The 18201-nt window shown below is 41.0% G+C and overlaps 1 pseudogene; it reads left to right on the forward strand.

Annotated features, from left to right (window-relative positions):
• The first annotated feature begins 4141 nt into the window (after positions 1-4141).
• On the forward strand, positions 4142-5729 carry LOC118015580 (annotated as a pseudogene).
• Positions 5730-18201: the final 12472 nt, after the last annotated feature.

Genomic DNA, 18201 nt, shown 5'->3' on the forward strand with positions numbered 1-18201 from the left:
CAGCAAACACTTAGTTTGTTTCCTGAGATTAAGAATTCCTCATATCAGTGAGGTCGTATGATACATGTCTTTCTCTGATTGACTTATTTCGCTCAGCATAATACCCTCCAGTTCCATCCATGTCGTTGCAAATGGCAAGATTTCATTCCTTTTGATGGCTGCATAATATTCCATTGTATATATATGCCAAATCTTTATCCATTCGTCTGTCAATGGACATCTTGGCTCTTTCCATAGTTTGGCTATTGTGGACATTGCTGCTATAAACATTGGGGTGCACGTACCCCTTGGGATCCCTACATTTGTATCTTTGGAGTAAATACCCAGTAGTGCAATTGCTGGGTCATAAGGTAGCTCTATTTTCAACTTTTTGAGGAACCTCCATACTGTTTTCCAGAGTGGCTGCACCAGCTTGCATTCCCACCGACAGTGTAGGAGAGTTCCCCTTTCTCTGCATCCTTGCCAACATCTGTCGTTTCCTGACTTGTTAATTTTAGCCATTCTGACTGGTGTGAGGTGATATCTCATTGAGGTTTTGATTTGGATTTCCCTGATGCTGAGCGATGTTGAGCACTTTTTCATGTGTCTGTTGGCCATTTGGATATCTTCTTTAGAAAAATGTCTGTTCATGTCTTCTGCCCATTTCTTGATTGGATCATTTGTTCTTTGGGTGTTGAGTTTAGTAAGTTCTTTATAGATTTTGGACACTAGCCCTTTATTTGATATGTCATTTGCAAATATCTTCTCCCATTCTGTCAGTTGTCTTTTGGTTTTGTTGACTGTTTCTTTTGCTGTGCAAAAGCTTTTTATCTTTTTTTAAAAACTTTTTATTGTTATGTTAATCACCATACATTACATCATTAGTTTTTGATGTAGTGTTCCATGATTCATTGCTGTGCATAACATCCAATGCTCCATGCAGAATGTGCCCTCTTTAATACCCATCACCAGGCTAACCCATCCTCCCACCCGCTCCCCTCTAGAACCCTCAGTTTGTTTTTCAGAGTCCATCGTCTCTCATGGTTCGTCTCCCCCTCCGATTTCCCCCCCTTCATTCTTCCCCTCCTGCTAGCTTCTTCTTTTTTTTTTTTTCTTAACATATATTGCATTATTTGTTTCAGAGGTACAGATCTGTGATTCAAAAGCTTTTTGTCTTGATGAAGTCCCAATAGTTCATTTTTGCCCTCCCTTCCCTTGCCTTTGGCGATGTTTCTAGGAAGAAGTTGCTGTGGCTGAGGTCGAAGAGGTTGGCTGTGTTCTCCTGTAGGATTTTAATGGACTCCTGTCTCACATTGAGGTCTTTCAACCATTTGGAGTCTATTTTTGTGTGTGGTGTAAGGAAATGGTCCAGTTTCATTCTTCTGCATGTGGCTGTCCAGTATTCCCAACACCATTTGTTGAAGAGACTGTCTTTTTTCCATTGGACATTCTTTCCTGCTTTGTTGAAGATTAGTTGACCATAGAGTTGAGGGTCCATTTCTGGGCTCTCTATTCTATTCCATTGATCTATGTGTCTGTTTTTGTGCCAGTACCATACTGTCTTGATGATGACAGCTTTGTAATAGAGCTCAAAGTCCAGAATTGTGATGACACCAGTTTTGCTTTTCTTTTTCAACATTCCTCTGGCTATTCAGGATCTTTTCTAGTTCCATACAAATTTTAGGATTATTTGCTTCATTTCTTTGAAAAAAGTTGATGGTATTTTGATAGGGATTGCATTGAATGTGTAGATTGCTCTAGGTAGCATAGACATTTTAACAATGTTTATTCTTCCAATCCATGAGCATGGAATGTTTTCCCATCTTTTTGTGTCTTCTTCAGTTTCTTTCATGAGTGTTCTGTAGTTCCTAGAGTATAGATCCTTTACCTCTTTGGTTAGGTTTATTCCAAGGTATCTTATGGTTTTTGGTCTATTGTAAATGGAATCGTTTCTCTAATTTCTCTTTCTACAGTTGCATTGTTAATGTATAAGAAAGCAACGGATTTCTGTGCATTGATTTTGTATCCTGCCGCATTACTGAATTGCTGTATGAGTTCTAGTAATTTGGGGGTGGAGTCTTTTGGGTTTTCCACATAAAGTATCACGTCATCTGTGAAGAGAGAGAGTTTGACTTCTTCTTTGCCAATTTGAATACCTTTTATTTCTTTTTGTTGTCTGATTGCTGTTGCTAGGACTTCTAGTACTACGTTGAACAATAGTGGCGAGAGTGGGCATCCTTGACGTATTCCTGATCTTAAGGGAAATGATCTCAGCTTTTCCCCATTGAGGATGATATTTTCTGTGGGTTTTTCATAGATGGATTTTATGAACTTGAGGAATGTTCCCTCTATCCCTATACTTGAAGAGTTTTAATAAGGAAAGGATGCTATATTTTGTCAAATGCTTTTTCTGCATCAATTGAGAGGACCTTATGGTTCTTCTCTCTCCTCTTATTAATGTATTGTATCACATTGATTGATTTGTGAATGTTGAACCACCCTTGCATCCTGGGGATAAATCCCACTTGGTCATGGTGGATGATCCTTTTAATGTATTGTTGGATCCTATTAGCTAGGATTTTGTTGAGGATTTTGGAATCCATAATTATGAGGGATTTCGGTCTGAAATTCTCCTTTTTGATGGGGTTTTTGCCTGGTTTGTGGACTAAGGTAGTGCTGGCCTCATCAAATGAGTGTGGAAGCTTTCCTTCTGTTTGTATTTTTTTAAACAGCTTCAGTAGAATAGGTATTATTTCTTCTTTGAATGTTTGGTAGAATTCCCCAGGGAATCCATCAGGCCCCAGACTCTTGTGTGTTGGGAGGTTTTTGATCACTGCTTCAGTCTCATTACTGGTTATTGGCCTATTCAGGTTGTCAATTTCTTCCTGTTTCAGTCTTGGCAGTTTATAGGTTTCCAGGAAGGCCTCCATTTCATCCAGATTGCTCAGCTCATTGGCATATAGTTGTTGATAATAATTTCTAATAATTGTTTCTATTTCCTTGATGTTAGTCGTGATCTCTCCCCTTTCATTCATAATTTTATTAATTTGGGTCCTTTCTCTTTTCTTTTGGGTAAGTCTGGCCAGTGGTTTATTGATCTTATTAATTCTTTCAAAGAACCAGCTTCTAGTTTTGTTGATCTGTTCTACTGTGTTTCTGGTTTCTAATTCATTGATCTCTGCTCTAATCTTAATTATTTCTCTTCTAATGAGTGGCTTAGGCATCATTTGTTGCTTTTTCTCTAGTTCTTTAAGGTGTAGAGTTAGTTGGTGAATTCGGGATTTTTCTATTTTTGAGTGAGGCTTGGATGGCTATGTATTTCCCTCTTAGGACCACCTTTGCAGTCCCATAGATTTTGGACCGATGTGTTTTTGTTCTCATTGGTTTCCATGAATTGTTTAAGTTCTTCTTTGATTTCCTGGTTGACCCAAACATTCTTGAGCAGAGTGGTCTTAGCTCCCAAGTGTTTGAATTTCTGCCAAATTTTTTCTTGTGATTGAGTTCCAGTTTTAAAGCATATGGTCTGAGGAGATCCAGAGAATTATCTCAATCTTTTGGTATCGGTTGAGACCTGATTTGTGACCCAGTCTGTGGTCTATTCTGGAGAAAGTTCCATGTGTACTCAAGAAGAATGAGTATTCTGTTGTTTTAGGGTGGAATGTTCTGTATATATCTATGAGGTCCATCTGGTCCAGTGTATCATTCAAAGCTCTTGTTTCTTTGTTGATTTTCTGTTTGATGATCTGCCTATTGCTGAGAGTGGAGTATTGAGGTCTCCTACAATTAAGGTATTGTTATCAATATGACTATTTTGGTTAACAGTTGGCGTATGTAGTTGGCTGCTTCCATGTTGGAGGCAGCCAACTACATAATATTTACAATTGTTAGATCTTTTTGTTGGATAGACTCTTTAAAAATGATACAGTGTCCTTTTGTGTCTCTAACTACAGTCTTTAGTTTAAAATCTAATTTGTCTGATATAATAATTGCTACCCCTGATTGGGAAATTTAAATTGTGCCAGCCAGCTGCACGAGCCACACTGTCTTTGGGGTGATCCATGGGGACATTTTGAGGGCAGCTGACCCACAGCCTGCATGCCCCAGACTGCCTCCTGTGGAAGCCTGAGCCGGCCGTGTAGCTTTCTCCTTTTGTCTCGTAACCATGTCCACCAACGAGAATTCTAATTCACCAGCTGCCCACCTTAACAGATTCAAGAACAAGGGGAAAGAGTACAGAAATGAGGTGGTGCCGAACAGAAGTTAATGTGGAGCTGAAGAAAGCAAAGAAGGATGACCAGATGCTGAAAAGGAGAAATGTAAGCTTGTTTCCTGATGATGCTACCTCTCCACTACAGGAAAACCGCAACAACCAGGGCACTGTAAATTGGTCTGTTGATGACATTGTCAAAGGCTTAAATAGCAACAATTTGGAAAGCCACCTCCAGGCTACTCAAGCTGCTAGGAAACTGCTTTCTAGGGAAAAACAGCCCCCCATAGACAACATAATCCGGGGTGGTTTGATTCCAAAATTTGTGTCCTTCTTGGGCAGAACTGATTGTAGTCCCATTCAGTTTGAATCTGCTTGGGCTCTCACTAACATTGCTTCTGGGACGTCAGAACAGACCAAGGCCGTGGTAGATGGAGGTGCTATCCCAGCATTCATTTCTCTGTTTGCATCTTCCCATGCCCACATCAGTGAACAAGCTGTATGGGCTCTAGGAAACATTGCAGGTGATCATTCAGTTTTTTGAGACTTGGTTATCAAGTATGGTGCAGTTGACCCACTATTGGCTCTCCTTGCAGTTCCTGATATGTCATCTTTAGCATGTGGTTACTTATGTAACCTTACTTGGACAGTTTCAAACCTTTGTCACAACAAGAATTCTGCACCCCCATTAGATGCTGTTGAGCAGATTCTTCCTACCTTAGTTCGTCTCCTGCATCATGATGATCCAGAAGTATTGGCAGATACCTGCTGGGCCATTTCCTACCTTACGGATGGTCCAAATGAATGGATTGAAATGGTTGTGAAAACAGGAGTTGTGCCCCAGATTGTGAAGCTTCTAGGAGCTACTGAATTGCCCATTGTGACTCCTGCACTAAGAGCCATAGGAAATATTATCACTGGGACAGATGAACAGACTCAGGTTGTAATAGATGCAGGAGCACTTGCTGTTTTTCCCAGCCTCCTAATGAACCCCTAAACTAATATTCAGAAGAAAGCTATGTGGACAATGTCAAACATCACAGCTGGTCGCCAGGACCAGATACAGCAAGTTGTGAATCATGGATTAGTCCCATTCCTCATTGGTGTTCTCTCTAAGGCAGACTTTAAGACACAAAAGGAAACTGTCTGGGCTGTGACCAACTATACAAGTGGTGGGACAGTTGAACAGATTGTATACCTCATTCATTGTGGCATAATAGAACCATTGATGAACCTCTTAACTGCAAAAGATACCAAAATTATTCTGGTTATTCTGGATGCCATTTCAAACATCTTTCAGGCTGCTGAGAAACTAGGTGAAACTGAGAAACTTAGTATAATGATTGAAGAATGTGGAGATTTGGACAAAATTGAAGCTCTACAAAACCATGAAAATGAGTCTGTGTATAAAGCTTCATTAAACTTGATTGAGAAGTATTTCTCTGTAGAGGAAAAGGAAGATCAGAATGTTGTGCCATAAACTACCTCTGAAGGCTATACGTTCCAAGTTCAGGATGGCACTCCTGGGACTTTTAACTTTTAGATTGTACACCTGAGGCAGAAAGTTGTTTGTTGTGTACTCTGTTGGGTAGAAGTTTGTCTTACTGTTTCTCTACTAAGAACTCTTTTTAAATGTGTTTTGTTATTTTAGCACTTTTTACAATGAAACTCTACTTGACCAGTTCCAAACTACAACCTGTATGAAGCTCCTCCTCTCAGTGGGTTTCTTATTTCTATGTGGAATCTCCTCTCTTGCAGTGTCCTGTAAGTAAAGATTAAATTCCACTCTCTTCTTTACTTCAAAAAAAAAAAAAATTGCTACCCCAGCTTTCTTTTGAGGTCAGCTGGCATGGAAGATGGATTTCGATGCCCTCACTTTCAGTCTGGATGTATCTTTAGGTTCAAAATGAGTCTCTTGTAGACAGCATATAGATGGGTCCTGTCTTTTTATCCAGTCTGCAACCCTGTGCATTTTATGGGAGCATTTAGGCTGTTCACGTTGAGAGTGATTATTGAAAGATGAATTTATTGTCATCATGTTGCCTGTGAAGACCTTGTTTTTTCTTGAAAAAGACCTTTTCTTTTTCCTGTAAATTTCTTTTCTATATCACTCTTGGGGTCTTTCTCCTTTTATAGAACTCCCCTTAATATTTCTTGCAGGGCTGGCTTAGTGGTCACATATTCTTTCAGTTTCTGCCAGTCTTGGAAGCTCTGCATCTCTCCATCCATTCTAAATGACAGCCTTGCCAGATAAAGTATTCTTGGCTGCATGTTCTTCTTGTTTATTACCCTGAATATGTCTTGCCAGGCCTTTCTGGCTTGCCAGGTCTCTGTGGATAGGTCTGACATTATTCTGATATTCCTCCCTCTGTACGTAAGGAATCTCTTCCCCCTAACTGCCCTTAAGATGGTTTCCTTGGTTCTAAGATTTGCAAGTTTTACTATTATATGTCAGGGTGTTGACCTGTTTTCCTTGATCTTGGGAGGGGTCCTCTCTGCCTCTAGGACTCAAACGTTTGTTTAATTCCCCAGATTAGGGAAGTTCTCAGCTACGATTTGCTCAAATATATTTTCTAGTCCTCTCTCTCTCTCCACCCCCTCAGGGATTCCAATAATTCTGACATTGGAACGTTTTATGGTGTCACTTATTTCTCTGATTCTATTTTCATGGATTCTGAGTTGTATTTCCCTGGCCTCCTCTTTTCCCTTTTTATCTATTAAATGGTCTTCCAGGTCACTAATTTGTTCTCCTGCCTTGCTTACTCTAGCTGTTAGATTATCTAGATTAGATTGGATCTCACTGATAGCATTTTTTTAAAAAAGATTTTATTTATTTATTTGACAGAGAGAGACACAGTGAGAGAGGGAACATAAGCAGGGGGAGTGGGAGAGGGAGAAGCAGGCTTCCCACTGAGCAGGGGGCCCGATGCAGGGCTCGATCCCAGGACCCTGGGATAATGACCTGAGCCGAAGGCAGACATTTAACGACTGAGCCACCCAGGTGCCCCTCATTGATAGCATTTTTAAGTTCTGCCAATTCACCTTTCATTTCTGCCCTTAGAGACTCTGTGTTGCCATTAATTGATTTCTCCATTCTAGCTATTGTCTTCACAATTGCTAGCCTGAATTCCATTTCCAACATCTTGTTTATATCTGAATCCATTTGTAAATCTGTGGCATAAGTCATAATCTCTGAGTCTTTCCTATTTTGGGGGCTCCTCCTCCTAGTCATTCTGTTGAGGAGTGGTTGAGGGAATGTATAGAGTCCAATTTATTGACCACAACCCAAGCAGGATGCACCTGTTTTCTAGGGACCTTAGGGTTGCTGGCCTTTTGTTTTCCCAGCCTGTCTTCTGGGGGAGGGGCCTGCTGCACTGTTACTCAGGCAACCCTGTTTGGGCAGAGTTACCCTGCTCCCTGTGGGGGGGGATGGGCTCAGTGAAAACCATTTCTGGGGGCTTTTGTTCTCTGGCAGCTTTCCCTGGCAGCTTTCTATGTCTCTTCTGAGAGAGCAGAGGAGACCATTTCCCACCCTCTGCCTCAGCAGAGAGATCACAGTCTGTTCTTCAGTGAGCTCTCCAGGCTGCAGTCTCTCCATTTCTGTCTGTGCTGCTATAAACTTCAGCATGCTGGGTTGTGCGCCCCTCTGCAGCACTTCCAGTCCTCGCCTCCAGGTCGGGGCACATCTCTGCGCTTTGTGCTTCTAAAACCGCCAGCTGCTCCCAGTTCGCCCACGCGACCCCTCCGCTCTGGGTTTCTGCCCCGGGGGCTGCCCTAAAGTCCTTTCCCTGCTGCTACCGGTCTGTGAGTCTGTGCCCCATCCCCAGCGCGTGAGGCTGTTGCTCACCAGCGGTGTAGGATCCCTATGGCCAGGCACCCTCCCGCTGCAGTTTATTTTCTGATATCTGCCCACAGAATCATGGCTCCCCACTTTGTACCTCGAAATCAATGCGATATTCTGTTCATAGAGATCCAGATCTTCTTACATCTCAGGCTGCTTTCATGGGTGTCAGAGTGGTCTGGTAGATATCTAGCTCAATTCCGGGACCAGTTGAAATAGGGTCCCCTACTCCTCTGCCATCTTTCCCCCACCCAATTTTCATCCTAATCATGTATTCTATCAGATTGTTACTTCTTAGGCCCTATGTGAAAATTATAAATACGAAAGGATATGAAAAAATAAGGTAGCCCTTCATTGCTTCTGGTTGTGGAAATAAATGAGAACACTTAAGAAAAATTCTTAGGACCCCAGCTCTGATTCTTTCAAAAGGCAAGTCTTTGATTTCAGATATGTAGACTTCTACTTTGTGCCTAGGATTGGGCTGAATGCTGCTCAAGCAATAATTCAAGTATGAGGTGATCTGGCAACAGACAGGGGGCTCACTCATGGCAGAGGAAAGGGAGAAGAAGCAATGAATTGAGACAGTGAAGGAGAAAGTGACAGAATTTGATGTTCTTTTTTATTGGTGTCATTTACTAGAATTCTATAATTTTACTTTTTTAAAAAAGATTTTATTTATTTGAGAGAGAAAGAGAGAGAACCAGTCGGGGGGGGGGTGGTCAGAGGGAGAGAGAGAAGCCGACTCCCCTCAGAGCCGAGAGCCCAACTCATGGCTTGATCCCAGGACCCTGGGTTCATGACCTGAGACAAAGGCAGACGCTTAACTGACTGAGCCCCCAGGGGGCCCTGTAATTTTACTTTTTAGTAGTTGATGTGGGTGTTATCAACAGTATAGTTTAAAATGGGATTAACTGAAGTTGTTAGCTCGCAACCATGGGCTGATAAGTCAATTATTATAGAATTGAAAATATAGTATTTTTCCAAAGAACTGACACTGATATAGAAGCCTACCTAACAACACATCAGCAAATTCAGGGCAATATGCTGTTTTTGTGGCTTGATGTTACTAGTGGACAAAGTAGAGAAAGAGTTCCCAGTACCCAGAGTCAGAGCATATGAGATGTTAGTATTTAAAGGTCCTGTGAAAACATCTTCTAGACCAGAGGATAGCAAATGTTTTCTTTAAAAGACCAGAGAGTAAATATTTTAAGGTTTTCAGGCCATATTGTTTTAGTTGCAGCTCTGCAGCTCTGTCCTGGTTGTGGGAAAATGGTCATACACAATTTGTAAATGAATGGGCATGGCTATGTTCTAATAAAACCTCATTTACAAAAATAGTATTTGCATTTAGCCCATGGGCTGTAGTGTGCTGATCTTTGCTCTACATAAATTTCTTCATTTTGCAAGTGGGAAAACTGAGTCAAATGAATATATTTGAAGTACTTAGCATGGCGGCTCTCCCACAGTTTCTTTTCCAGAAATGGCAGCTATAAAAGTAGTACCAAAAATGATATCAATAGTAGCATGCCTTTTCTTTATGTTAAATCCATATACTTATTGTACTCCAAAAATTTTTCTTTTAACTTGGAGGAACTTTCCTCTGCTAGGAGGGATTTGGAAACTTTCGCCTTTAAAAAAAAAATACAAACTGTTATATGCTAAGTATAACACCACTATTCAAAATGTAGTTATGTCCTTCAGCTCACTAACTATTCCCTGTATAAATCCACAGGCTGTATCCTTGGGCTCCTAGCTAGGCTTCTGAGATCTCTGTTATTTTAGAATATGACATTTTCCCATCCTTCCCCCCTTCCTTACCTTCCTACCTTAAACCAGGTTAAAACATAGGCTCTGGAGTGTAGTATATCATTTTGAGAGACAATGAATTCTACCAAAGTGACTACAAAATTATAGGGCCATTTCTGACTCTCTCTCTTTGCAGTTAACGTAGTGAAATTGTATAGTTAATGTTCCTAAAGAGTGATGGAGATGAAAAGCAATATCTGAGTGCTAAGTGTTATTACTAAGAAAAGAAGGAGAATAACTCTTTTTATATGTGTCCTTAGCCACCCCATCCTAAACCTAATATGAGCGCAGAATTTCATAACTTTAACAGTTCTTTTAATAATGTTCAATCAAATATGAAATTAGGAAAACGAGGCTCGCTGACTGCTCCCACTCTGCCTGAGCTGTCATTTTAGGCAGAGTGTGGATAATATTTCCTCGTTCCCATGAAGCTGCCTGAGCCGGCGGTATGAGAATTTCTTCAGTTCTGTCTGAGCCGTGGGGATGAGTGGGGCACCACTGAGGAAAAATGACAGGCAGTAAGTAAAATAGGTGTGAATGAGCCTAAAACTTGGGTGGGAATCCATTGTTTATTGCAGGGATGTTTTGGACTGTAAGCACTGGGAACTTCCCAGAGGAAAAGCAAGATCTTTTTGAACCCCCCTTTGGTTTTTAAGAAAGTCTGATATTATGCATTCTAAGTAGACCATGATCTTTGACTCTTTGAGTCGTTTATGACCATAGTAATTCTAACACCTTGAACTTGTCCGGACTAAAGGCAACAAGGTCAGCAGGTATAGTCTTCATTATGAGGGTCTGGGAGTGGTAAAGTTATTTCAAGGTGAAGTTTTCACCTAGGTACAACAGGCTGCTCATGTCTCATTTTTTTTTTTTTTAAAGATTTTATTCATTTATTTGACAGAGCGAGACACAGTGAGAGGGAACACAAGCAGGGGCAGTGGGAGAGGGAGAAGCAGGCTTCCCACTGAGCAGGGAGCCCAATGCAGGGCTTGATCCCAGGACCCTGAGATCATGACCCGAGCCAAAGGCAGACTCTTAATTACTGAGGCACCCAGGTGCCCCTCATGTCTCATTTTTATGCCTATACAGAAAGTGGTGTTTTTTCTTGTTTTTAAAAATGATTTTATTTATTTGACAGAGAGAGAGATAGCAAGAGCAGGAACACAAGCAAGGGGAGTGGGAGAGGGAGAAGCAGGCTTCCTGCAGAGCAGGGAGCCTGATACGGGGCTCAATCCCAGGACCCTGGGATCATGACCTGAGCCAAAGGCAGATGCTTAACAACTGAGCCACCCAGGTGCCCCAAGAAAGTGGTGTTTTTTCCCAGCTGATATGTACAGAGCAATCCTATAGTCATTTAAATTATGCACAAAATACAGGTTTGCTTTGCTGATCATAATTGCAACTCCCAATTGGTTCTTTTGTGATTTAAATGTATCCTTTTGAGTCCCCCTCTGAAGACTGATTTACTGCATTGGGTCCTGCCAATGCTGTGTAGCTTCAGGGAATGTGGCTGGAGTCATTGGAGACATGGCATGAAGAGCTCAAAGATTTGCAGTGGGAGAGGCAGAGTAAGTTGAGAAGAGATATTAAGTTTAGATCTCAAGTTTAAATACTGGTACTTGTGACTCAGGACTTATCGCTCTCTTTTTTGGTAGCCATCAAAAAATAGTAGCCATATATTGATGATGTTGGAGATGCCGTGCATTTGTTGGTCAACTATTTATTGAGTGCCTGCTATGTGCAAGACTCCATTTTATGGTACAGCATATATGGTGGCTAGAGTAGATTTTGGAAACCCAAATAGGTAAAATGGACTATTTTTCTTGTGTGTGTGTTTTTTTAATCTAAATTCAATTAGCCAACATAGTGTACATCGTTAGTTTCTGATGTAGTGTTCAGTGATTCATCAGTTGTGTATAACACCCAGTGCTTATCACATCACATGCCCTCCTTAATGCCCATCACCCAACCATCCCATCCTCTCATGCACCTCCCCTTCTGCAACCCTCTGTTTCCCAGAGTCAAGAGTCTCTCATGGTTTGTTTCCCTCTCTGATTTGTTCCCATTCAGTTTTCCCTCCATTCCCCAATGATCCTTTGCACTCTTATATTCCACATATGAGTGAAACCCTATGACAGTTGTCTTTCTCTGATTGACTTATTTCACTTAGCATAGTACCCTCCAGTTCCATCCACATTGATATAAATGGTAGGTATTCATCCTGTCTAATGGCTGAGTAATATTCCATTGTATATATGAATTGCATCTTCTTTATCTATTCATCTGTTGAAGGACATCTTGGCTCCTTCCACAGTTTGGCTATTGTGGACATTGCTGCTATTAACACTGGGGTGCACATGCCCCTTCAGATCACTACATCTGTATCTTTGGGGTAAATGCCCAGTAGTGCAATTGCTGGGTCATGGGGTCACTCTATTTTTAACTTCTTGAGGACCCTCCATACTGTTTTCCAGAGTGGCTGTACCAGCTTGCATTCCCAACAACAGTGTAAGAGGGTTCCCCTTTCTCCACATCCTTGCCTACATTTGTTGTTTTCTGTCTTGTTCATTTTTGCCATAAAATGGACTTTTATCAAGGTGCTAATGAGAGGGAAAGTGTCCATGTTACACTGTCAGAGGATTCTTGTTTGCTTTACAAAAGAATCTCAGTACTGCGATTTCCTGTCTGTGGCTTGCAGAACATCCTGGACAGTGAGTTGTTGCAAGAAGTCCACAAATCCACCTGTTCATCAAGAGTAAGTAATAAACATAAATGTATTTACACATACGTGTTTACACATAAATGCATGGCTGTTTTAAAATATATGTGGATTATATTGTGATGAAATTAAAAACCATCCATTGAAAATTATTACTGAATTCAGTTGCTTTTTAGTGTGTCTTTTCAATTAATTGATTCATTATTTATATATTGCCACCACATATATTTGCATAATACTTTTATAGTGAAATGCATCCTCATACTTTTTTATTATTTAAATATTTAAAGTGGTTTATAAATAAGAACAAATCATTATATATTTACCCACATATTTACCATTTCCAATGCTTTCCATTCCCCTGTGTAGTTCATGATATCCATTTGGCACATTTTTCTTCTGCCTGATGGACTTCATTTTACATTTTTTATAGTGTGTGACTGCTGGCAATGAATTCTTTCAGTTTTTTTTTGTTTTTTTTTTTTTTTTTTTTTACATCCAATAAAGCCTTTATTTTGTCTTTGTTTTCAGAAGATGTCTTCACTGGGTATGGAAGTTAAGATTTGCTTTTCTTCTTTCAGTGCCTGAAAGATGTTGCTCCACCTGGGTTCTAGTTTTCTGTTGTTGGTTTGCAGACCTCTCAGGAGCTTCCTGGCTATAATCTGAAACTGGCCCCCATACATGGAGGTCTAGAGAGGAAATAAAGAGGCATGCCACTCCAGGTTGGTAGGTGGGAGTTTTAACACACAAAGGGAACTTACATATAAGGCTTGTCTTGGGTAGCAGCAAGGCGAGTAGATCCCCGTGCCCACTTGACAAATCTTAAAAGTTTGTATAGAGGTCTTAACTGGGTTCAATCACCATCTAGATGATCTCAGCACCACATCACTATCTCAAGTCTATGTCCTTGGGGCAAACTCCGGGAGCAGGGAAGGCAAGTGGAACCCACATTCCAAGGATAGGGGAAGAGGTGAGCAGCCTCCAACTATTGGGATCCTGCTCAAGGGTCAGCTAGTGGCCATGTCTTTTCAGTGACTTCCCCCAAGATCTGTCAACCACCATTTTTATTTTTCTTCCTTTGTATTTCCTGTGCTTTTTGTTCTCTGGGTGCTTTTAAGGTTTTTTCCTTATCATTGGTTGTAGACAGTTTGATTATGATGTGCCTTGGTGTTCTTGTTTGGGGTTCATTGAACTTGTTGGATCTGTGGGTTTATAGTTTTCATCAAATTTGGGAAATTTTTGGTTGTTTTTCTTTAAGTACCTTTTTCTTCTCTCCTTCCTTCTGGAACTCCAATTACATGTACATTATGCTGCTTAAAGTTATCTCAGGGTTCACTGATGCTCTGCTCATTTATTTCTCCCAGTATGATGTCTGTGTTTCATTTGGAATAATTTCTATTGCTAAGTCTTTAAGTTCATGAATATTTTCTTCTGAAGTCTAATCTACTTGCAAAATGATATATAGCAATCCCTCTTCTAACTCAGTGCACCTGTCTTCCAGTCCCCCTGTGCTAAGGCAACTACTGTTACCAGTTTATTGGGTACTTTTTCAGTGATGATATACATTTTTTTAAAGATTTTATTTATTAATCTGACACAGAGAGATACAGAGAGAGAGAGCATGAGCATGGGGAGAGGCAGAAGGAGAGGGAGAAGCAGACTCCCTGCTGAGGCAGGAGCTCAACATGGGGCTCAATCCCAGGACCCAGAGATCATGACCTGAGCTGAAGGCAGATGCTTAACATTCTGAGCCACCCATGTGCCCTGATGATATATACATTTAAAAAGATATAGATAAATATTTCTCCCCTCCTCCCCTAGTAGCATACTACATATACTACTGTGTACATTGCTTTCATCTTTATAGGGTATTTAAAGATGTTTCCATGTAGAGATGCTGCATTCTTTTTAAATGACTGTGTAATATTTCTTTTGTGGACATGTCATAATTTATTTACATTCCAGGTTTTAGCTTACTCCCTGGTTGTTTGTTTTGTTTTGTTTTTATTTTTAAGAGAGAGAATTATTTTAAAGTCCATATGTGAGGTGAACTTTTAGGCTCATTAGTGGCAGAAACCTCAGTTTCAGTAGTTTTTAGCTCCTTTTCTAATATGAGTTCCAAGGAGGCTACCATATGTCTGCTCTCATCAGATTATTTCATGGTTCATTTTTCTCTTGGTATCATAAAGTGGAGCATGTCTTAGGCTGGAACAAAAGGTGGGCAGGCATATGGTAGGCAACTCTGGAAGCTGGGAAGCACTGATTACTCCTTTCATATAGCACTGAGAGTCTTATTGCTCTCCCTAAGCAGGTGTGTGGAACTCTGCCAGTTCTAGCTTCATTCCCCTCAACATTCCCATAATTCACTGGGAGACTGATGTATTTCAATGTGAGAGAGGTAAGATAATGATCAGTGTGGTGGCTCTGGAGAGAATGAAGGCAAATCCCAGAGAGAATCAGAGATGTGTGAAAGAGAGAAGTGAGGTGTATTTGGATGTTACTGAACCCTCAGTTCTAGGCACTGACATTATTGGAGTTGCTCTGTCATGTTGCTCTTTAATTCTTGAGCTTTTCAGCATTTAAGTTATTTTAATTCATTTTTATCTCATTTTATTTCTAAGATGATTTCAGCAGTAAGGAACTCATCAATTATGGTCTGAATTTTGTCCCCCCAAATTAATATGTTAAAGGTCTAACCTTCTATACCTTGGAATATGACTCTATTTGGAGACAGTCTTTGAAGAGCTAAGTTAAATTGAGGTTGTTAGGGTGTGTCCTAGTCCAAACTGCTTGGTGTCCTTGTAAGAAGAGGAAATTGGACACATAGAGAGACACCATGGATGAGTGTGCATAGAGGAAAGGTGATGTGAGGACATAGCAAGAAGGTGGCCATTTGTAAGCAAATGAGAGAGGTCTCAGAAGAAACTAACCCTGCCAACATCTTGATCTTGGACTTCTAGCCTTCAGAACTTTGAGAAAATAAATTTCTGTTGTTTAAGACATCCAGTCTGTGGTATTTCGTTATGGCTGCCCCAGCAGACTAATACACCATTTCTAAAGGGCTTAAACACTAAATAAATAATTAGCCTACAAAACCAGCAGCCCAGAGATGAGGCAGCTCCAAGGTTGGTTAATTTAGCGACTCAGTGTTGCCATTCAAGGAGACAGGTTTTTCTATCTTTTTACTTTGCCATTTGTTCCAGTTACTTTTGCTACCTAAGCAACCTACTTCAAAGTGTAGTGGTGCATAAATCCATTTTATTATACTCATGGATTCTGTGGGTTGGGACTTTTGATAATGCAGAGCAGGGATAGCTTGTTTCTGCTTCGTGATTCTGGGCCCTTAGCGGGGTCCCTTGAAGGGCTGGAGGTGACTTAAGCAATGGAAGGTGACTCTCATGGCTGGGAACTGAAACAGTAGGGGTTGGAAACTCCATTTCTGAGCTGACTTCTTCACTCACATGTCTGGAACCTTGGGATGCTGGAGGACACCTCCACTGAGACTGTCAGTCAGAAAATGTACACTTGGCTTCTTTAGCATGATTGCCTCAGAGTAGTCAGACATCTTATGTGGTGGATGGCTTTCCTCATGAGCATGCCAAAAGGGTATTCCAAGAGAAACAGGCAGAAGTTGCATGGCCTTTTATGACCTGGTGTCACTTCTGTCACGTTCTATTGACCGAAGTATTCAAAAGCCCTCTCAGATTCCATAAGAGAGGACGTAGATATCATCTCTTCTGAGAGGAGTATCAAAGAATTTTCAGCCGTTTAAAAAAAAGTTCCACTTCACAATCAGCATGTGAGCTAGTTCCCTGGATAGCTGTGAAGAGGACAGCAGCAGCTCTAAGCATCATGATCTCATGCATCAACCTCTACAGGTAGAAAAATAAAGCATTTCCTAGCAGCTTCATCAACAGGCTTCTCCTCATGTCTCATGGCCAGAATTGGGTCAAATGTCCCTTCCCAGGTCAGTCATTGCCAAAAAGAACATAATTAACTGTGATCAGCTCAGCCAAATCAAGGTATACCCCTCTTGGGCTAAAGATGAGATGACTTTTCTTGAGCACCAGGTTTTATGGATGTAGCAAATATTCCCCAACCTGGGGCTCTGCCACCACAGAAGGGCCTCAAGAGAAAATGGATTTGGATAGGTGACTGATAGTGTCTGGGTAAACTTCTGGTAAGGAGAGTCTGGACCAATTAGGAAGCACAGGAGAAAGAAAATAAAGATGACTTTCATTATTTCCATAGCCTAAGACCCCCCAAAAGACTGCACTTTGAATTCTCTATTACTCTTACCTGCTCTTCCATTTTCTCACTCTTGTATTTGGTCCTCCTTTCCCCTTACCACTCCACAGAGATCCATTACAATTTTTAGTACCAAGAGCAAATGACTCTGTTCTTGGGAAATCAGATGATGGCACAAATAGCATGTTCTTAAAGCAAATGTGACAGTTACAATAGGGATTCAGCCCCCAGATGGGGTCATGAGAACCCAATGTGACAGCTACAATGCATTTCTGATTCCCCATAATAAGCATAACAGCCTCTGAGAATATTTCAACACAGACTAGGTTATAAATTATTGATTAGTAAGTGGATGAGTGCTATACAGATCTCCACATGCCACTGCTAAGTTTGGCTAGTAGCTATAATATCCCATCTAACATGCTCTTATCACTGAGCTCACAGAGGGCGGCCTGTTCTTTATGGAACAAGGTCGGGGGCTGTGATGTTCTCCATAACTCACATTGATAAAGTCACACAGGAAAATGGGATTTTCCACCCTGGGCCTACGAAATGAAAGTTGTTAGTGTGTGTGTCTCTCTCTGTATGTGTCTGCCTTTGTGTTTGTGTTTGTATGTGTCTGCGTGTGGGTCGCTGTGTACGTATATGTCCCTGTGTGTGTCTCTTTGTGTGTCTGTGTGTATGCATCTGTGTATGTGCATCTCTTTGTGTCTCTCTGTTTGTCCTTCTGAGTCAGTGCCTCTGTTTCTCTCTTTGCATGTCTCTTTCTCACTCTTAGCATGTGTATGTTTCTCTTTCTATGTGGGTATCTCTTTCTGTGTGTAGGTTTCTGTGTGTAGGTACATCCTGGACTGCATGAGTGTATGTATGCACATGCACATGTTTGTGGGTATTTCTTTCTGTGTAGGTATCCTGGTCTGCATGAGTAGGTATGAATGTGTAGGCATGCATGTGTGTGTGGGTGTGTGTGTGTGAGCTCCAGTGGGGCTCAGGGAGGGAGCATTACTTCTTGAAGCTAAGGCTCTGTCACCCTGGGAGATGTAGAGGAACATGAGGCAGTGTGGTATTATGAGAAGGGTGTGGAGTGGCAGCTAGGCAACCTGGGCATTCAACCCAGTTTTTTCCTCTCACCCACTGGGTGATTTTCTGTGATTCATTTCAACTCTTTGGGCCTTAGTTCTCTTGGAGATAATACACTGCTTAACCTAGCTCACAGGGATTTTCTGAAAATGAAATAGTAATGTAATTTAGAATGCATTCGAAAAAGTTAAAAGCACAATAAAAAGAAATGCATTAATGGGTTAACATTTGACTTGATTCAGAGAAGGCCTGTATGTTCAGGATGTGCATGGAAAGGGTACTTTGATTCAAATCTAAATCTTTGGTTGATAGATCACAGGA

Source organism: Mirounga leonina, unplaced genomic scaffold (assembly GCF_011800145.1).
Source record: "Mirounga leonina isolate KUSES-001 unplaced genomic scaffold, KU_Mleo_1.0 Mir_104, whole genome shotgun sequence".
NCBI lineage: Eukaryota > Metazoa > Chordata > Mammalia > Carnivora > Phocidae > Mirounga > Mirounga leonina.